Below are 6,130 nucleotides of genomic sequence, written 5' to 3'. Positions count from 1 at the left end.
GATGATTTAGGACCCGGAGTCTGCACTTAAATGACTTCCTCCCCATCTGCCATGTCCTTCATCTGTCCTTCACTCTGTGCTGAGAAGAGCAGAGCCAGTTTCCAATCTGATCTCCTTCCTTCCTTCCTTCCTTCCTTCCTTCCTTCCTTCCTTCCTTCCTTCCTTCCTTCTCTCCCTCCCTCCTTTTCTCTCTCTGTCCCTCCCTTCCTCCCTCTCTCCCTTCCTCTGTTCCTCCCTCCTTTCCTCCTTCCAATCCCTCCCTTCCTCTGTTCCCCCCTCCTTTCCTCTCTCCAATCCCTCATTCCCTCCCTCCCCCCCCCTCTCCAATCCCTCCTTCTCTCCCTCCCTTTTTTCCTCTCTGTCTCTCCCTCTCTCCCTTCCTTCCTTGCTGTGTTTTTAGATGGGGTCTCAGGTATCTCACACTGCCTTCAAACTCCAAGGATGACCTTGAACTTTTGATCCTCTTGTCTCCACCTCCCAAGTGCTAACTAAGATCACAGACTGTATCACCTCGTTCAATTTAGCGGTGCTGGAGATAGAACCTACAGCTTTGTGTGTGCCAGGTAAGCTCTACCAACTGAGCCACAACCCTAGTCCTAGCTCTGCTCTTGTGTTGGCCACTCAACTGTGACAAAAGACCCGAGAGCAATGAGCGGCAAGACCTGGGCTCACAGTTTCAGGGACCAAAAGCACAGCCCCTCAGCTGTCGAGGACTGTCCTGTTAGTGAGGTAGAACACCATGGTAGGAGGAAGGAGGGGCAGAGCAGCTCACTTCCTGGCCACCAAGGAGGCACAGACACAGAGAGGACAGAATTGGGGACAATTTAGAGTCTTCAAAGCACACTAACAGTGACCTAGCCAGTTTCCCCTCTTATAGACCATTATGAATTAACAATGAACCGTTGATGAGGATGGAGTCCACCTGATCCATTCACCTCTCAGTAGCCTGGGTGTTAACACAGGAGTTTCCAGGTGACAGACTCAAACAGTCCTCAGAGCCCTTGATTTACCCTCACTACAGCATTATGGATTGGGTCAGGGGTGGGGGTGTCTTTAGACCCCTCCTCCTCCCTGCTTTTCCCCAGAGTCTCAGCCCCGGGTAGTCAAAAGCACTCTTTTTAAAAAAAAAAAAAACAAAAAAAACAAAAAAAAAAACTTTTATTTATTTAACTTTATTATGTTCGTTGGTGTGAAGGTGTCAGATCTCATGGAACTGCATTTTCAGACAGTTGTGAGCTGCCATGTGGGTGCTGGGAATCGAACCCGGGTCCTCTAGAAGAGCAGTCAGTGCTCTTAACTGCTGAGCCATCTCTCCAGCCCCATCAAAGGCACTGTTGATGGACAAAACAGACAATAGACAGACTCAAGCTGATGAAGGGGATCCCCAGTCAGGTCAGGAGGTGAGTCGAAGCACTAAGAAGACTTCATACGAGTTCTAGGCCGGTCAGGGAGAAGAGAGACATCATCTCAAAAACAAAATGGACAAAGAAGCAAACCAAGCCGACTGCAAGAGCAAAGGAGTGGAGGATGAAGACCGAAGAACCCAAGATAAACGGCCTGATGAGCTGGTCGTGTTGTGGCACTTCTTATCCGTGGGCTCCAATCTTCTTGTCTCGATGCGCCGGCTGATCACAATTGTCTACTTGATGAGATCAAACATCACCTGGGAGGCTGGCTTTGAGGGAACCACGCCTGGCCAGGACTCGCTTCCTTCTTAACATTTATCATTTTACGTGTATGAGTGTTTTGTCTGCAGGTGTGTAAGTGTATTGTGTACATGCCTAGGGCCCAAGGAGGCCAGAAAAGGGCGTCAGGTCCTCTGGAACTAGAGATAGAGATGGTTGTGAGCCACCACGTGGGTGCTGGGAATCAAATCTGGGTGCTCTGTAAATGCGGAAAGTGCTTTTAGCCACTGAGTCATCTCCTGAGCCTCGTGAGGCCCTATTCTCTAGCAACCCACTTAGCAACCCATCTCGTTGGGGTAAGGATTTCAAAGCAAGAATTTGTAGACAGGCCAACACTAGGGTCGTATCCTGGAATTGTAATAGCATCCTTGCCTTGATATTTGAGTAATTATTATTTTTTTCTCCTGTTGGTGTGTTGAAGCAGATCCTTGCTACGTAACCCCAGCTGGCCTTGAACTCAGCAATCCTCCTGTCTCAGCTTCCCAAGTACTAGAATTGCAGGTATGAGCCATAGCGCCTACTGGGATTGCAACCATTAAGCCTTACCCTGCTTAGGTCATAAGAATCCTTTTCCTTAGATTCTCTAGTATGCCAAAGCAGAGATTAAGGCTGTCTTTTTAAACATTTTTAAATTATTTATGGGAGGAGGTCAGGCATGTCACGGTATGCATGTGGAGATCAGTGAACACTTTGCAATAGCTTCTTCCTTCCACCATGAGGGTTCTGAGGCTTGAACTCAGATCAGGCTTAGAAGCAGACCCCTCTACCTGCCAAACCATCCCACTGGCCTGGAAATTAGGCCTTTTTTTTACTGATTTCCTCTTCCGCCATCCTGAGACCACAACGTTGGTTTTAAGCTTCCTGTATCTACTTACAGCACCAGGAGGCTGCTTCCGTGGTGAGAGAGTTTTATAAAGACAGGTTGATTGTGGTAATAGCAACAGTTAGAATCCGTGCAAGGACAGGAAGGTCTCATGCTAGCCCAGCCCTAAGAGGAACCTAGGTTTGGGCAGCTGTGAAGTACTGGATCCTAACATCCTTACTTGAAGCAGCTTCCAACGCCAGGTTCTGTGTTCTTCTACATTTCCATCAGACTCCTTTCCAGGTGCAAAAAGAAATCCATCCTGCCCAGAGGTCTAAACAGGGTGCAGGGTCGGTGCTCTGCCAGTTGGGGATTTCTTAAGATTATACTGTGTTCTCTTGAAAATTTCTTCAGGTTCTTATATTTGATTCCAAAATATAGACACATTTAATTTTAAATGGAAAAAGTAAAGCAAAACCACCATGTCTCCTCAATTGCCACAAAATCTTCAAGCCACCTCTAGGAGATGTGGTGTGTTCTGCCGTGGCTTCCCCTCTGCTTGGGCTCTGCCTTTCTTCCCCTTCCAAGGCTGCATGCATCCCAGGTTGCCAGCGACAGGATTTGAATCTCCCCCAACCCCTTACACTGGCCCACTACACAGACACAGCATAAGCAGCATAAATAACAAGCCACCAGGGTTAACTGTCCCCCAACACACACACACACACACACACACACACACACACACACACACACACACCACATGTGCCCTCATACTCTGCCAAAAGTCCAAGCTATTTGGGGGCACTTCAATAATCTGAATGACATGGGTGTTGTATTAGTCAGGATGTGGGTGGCAAACAAGAAAAGCGGGTTCCGGTAACTTTTTCAGAATGAACTTGAGGTGGCTTCCTTCAGTTGTCACCTTGACAGGAGTGAGAATCACACTGGACACAAATCTCTGGGTGTCTGTGAGGGATATTTTAGGTGAGGTTCATTGAGATGGGCGGCACTCCTCCATGAGCTTGGGTCCTGGACTAAATCAAAAGGAGAAAGCTAAGAACCAGCATTCATCCACTTCCTCACTGTGGTTGTCCCACCTCTGACAGCCTGTGCCACCACGACAAGATCCACAATAAGCTTGTCCTTCATTCCGTCGTTTTTGTCATGCATGTTGTCATAGCAACAAGAAAATACCTGATGCAGTACCACACTGGAACACATGAGCAAGGAGAGTTCAGCCAAGGGCAGGCGCTGACCCAGGGACATCTCTCTAAGATGTCCCATTGGCCAGGTGGAGTCTCCAAATGTCCACAGGACCCCAGAGAGGCCAGGGGTGTAGCTCCGAAGTAGAGCATGGGCTTGGCGTGCAAGAGCCCTGGATTCAATGCCTCTCAAAGCGAAGGTGAAGAGGAAGGGCAAACATTCAGGAAAACAAAGCATCCCCCCCCCCCCGCCCCAGCACAGCACAGAAGCGGAATCCACAAGGCATGCTGTCAGCAAACACTAGTAACATAGGACAAAATAGAGACTGTAAATACCTGGTGTGGTGGCTTGTGTTTGTCATCCCAGCACCTGGGAGGCTGAGGTAGGACAACTGCCATGCACTGAAGGCCAGCTGGGTTACAAAGGGGACTTCAAAAGCCTCCCTGATTAAGAGCACATACTGCCTCGCAGAGGACCTAGGTTCGGTTCCCAGAACCCACAAGGCAGCTCACAACCCTCTGGAACTCTAGCTCCAAGGGATCTATCACCCACTTCTGGTACACACACATACATGTAGGCAAAACACTTGTACACATAAGATAAAAATAAATATTTTTTTTGAATAAAATGCATCTGAAAGCTACCAAAGAGAAAAAGGAAAGAAAGAGCACCTTCTGCTCTTGTCGGAGATTCAAGTTCAGTTCCCAGCATCCACGTCTGGCACCTCACAAATGCCTGTGACTTCAACGCCAGAGGACTGACAGGCTTCTGGTTTCACAGTCTACGCTCAAGTATACAGTTCCCCCACCCCAACTTACACATGATTTAAATAAAACGAATCTTAAGGTGTGGTGTGGCATATGAATAGGTGGATCTCCGTAAGTCACAGTTCTCAACCTGTGGGTTGAGATCCCCAACAGGGACCTAATATCAGATATTTATGTTATGATTCATAACAGTAACAAAATTATAGTAGTGAAGTACCAGAGAAATAATTTTATGATGGGGGGGGGGTCACCACAACACGAGGAACTGTATTAAAGGGTCCCAGCATTAGGAAAGTTGAGAACCACTTCTAAGTTCGCAGTCAGCCTGGTCTATGTAGTATGTTGCAGGCCATATTATTTCAATAAATAAATAAATAGGGGCTGGAGGGAGACTCAGCGGTTAAGAGCACTGACTGTTCTTCCAGAGAACTTGGGTTCAATTCCCAACACCCACATGGCAGCTCACAACTGTCTGTAACTCTAGGATTCAACACCCTCACAGACATACATACAGACAAAACACCAATAAAATAAAAATAAATACATTTTAAAAAACATAAAATAAACGTTATAAATTAAAAAAAAACACTCTACCACAAATACCTGATTTAATACCGGCTTTTCCATCCCACTTCAGTTTTCAGCAAAAGGAGAAAATTCCAACTACTGTTCCAGCCCTAAGGCCGAGCCCAGAAGGAGCAGGTGCCTTGTGAGCTTTGGGTCTTGTACAGTTGCTACAGGCAACCAGTTCCGGGCAAGTGAGGAGCTGGTGACACCAGGGGATGCGAAAGGAACATTGCTCCATCCAGAGTGTACACATCTCATCAAAGCCTCACGGGAATCAAATGAGATACAATGTGTTCCGAATTCAGTAATAGGAACCAAGTACATGCCCTTAATCCCCACACAGGAGGCAGAGGCAGAGAAATTCAAGGCCAGCATGGGCTACATAGCATTCCTCTGGAGCTAACTTAAAAAGCAAAATAAAACAAAAAACCAGTATCTCTCCCTGGGACCTGGGTCTTACCGTGTAGGCTATGCTGGCTGGCCAAACAACCACAGGGGCTTTCTGTCCATGGCTCCTCAGGATTACAAGTGTGTACCACGTGCCTGGCATTTTTACATGGGTCCTGTGGGTGGAATTTAAGTTCTTATCTTTGTGTGTCAAACACTCTGCACACTGAGCTATTTGCCCAGCTCCAGACCTGGTCTTTTTATAAGACTATTCCTGTGTTCAGATGTGCTGAGATACATAGTTACTTGCAGTGGTGTTACAACTGCATATGGGATTCAGTGCAGGGACATGCTGCCCTGGCTCCACCCTTGAGCCAAGGTGTGGGCAAGCATACTCTATGACATTCACCCAACTAAAATCACCTTAGGGAATACCGCTCAGAACAAACTGTCATTAAGTGACTGTTGTATGACAGTAACAGTAGCTGTGATTTGTGCAATAAAAGTTTTCCAAAGCTGCTAACACTGAACCATGAGTCTTGTTTAGGGTTTCTATTGCTGTGAACCTAACACTGTGACCAAAAGCAAGATGTGGAGGGAAGGGTTTATCCTGCTTACACTTTCATGTCACCGCTCATCACTGAAGGAAGCGAGGACAGGAACTCACATGGGGCTGGAACCTGGAGGCAGGAGCTGATGCACAGGCCATTGAGAAT

This window comes from Microtus ochrogaster, chromosome 5 (assembly GCF_000317375.1).
Source record: "Microtus ochrogaster isolate Prairie Vole_2 chromosome 5, MicOch1.0, whole genome shotgun sequence".
Classification (NCBI taxonomy): Eukaryota; Metazoa; Chordata; class Mammalia; order Rodentia; family Cricetidae; genus Microtus; species Microtus ochrogaster.
Note: the sequence above shows the minus strand (reverse complement) of the source record.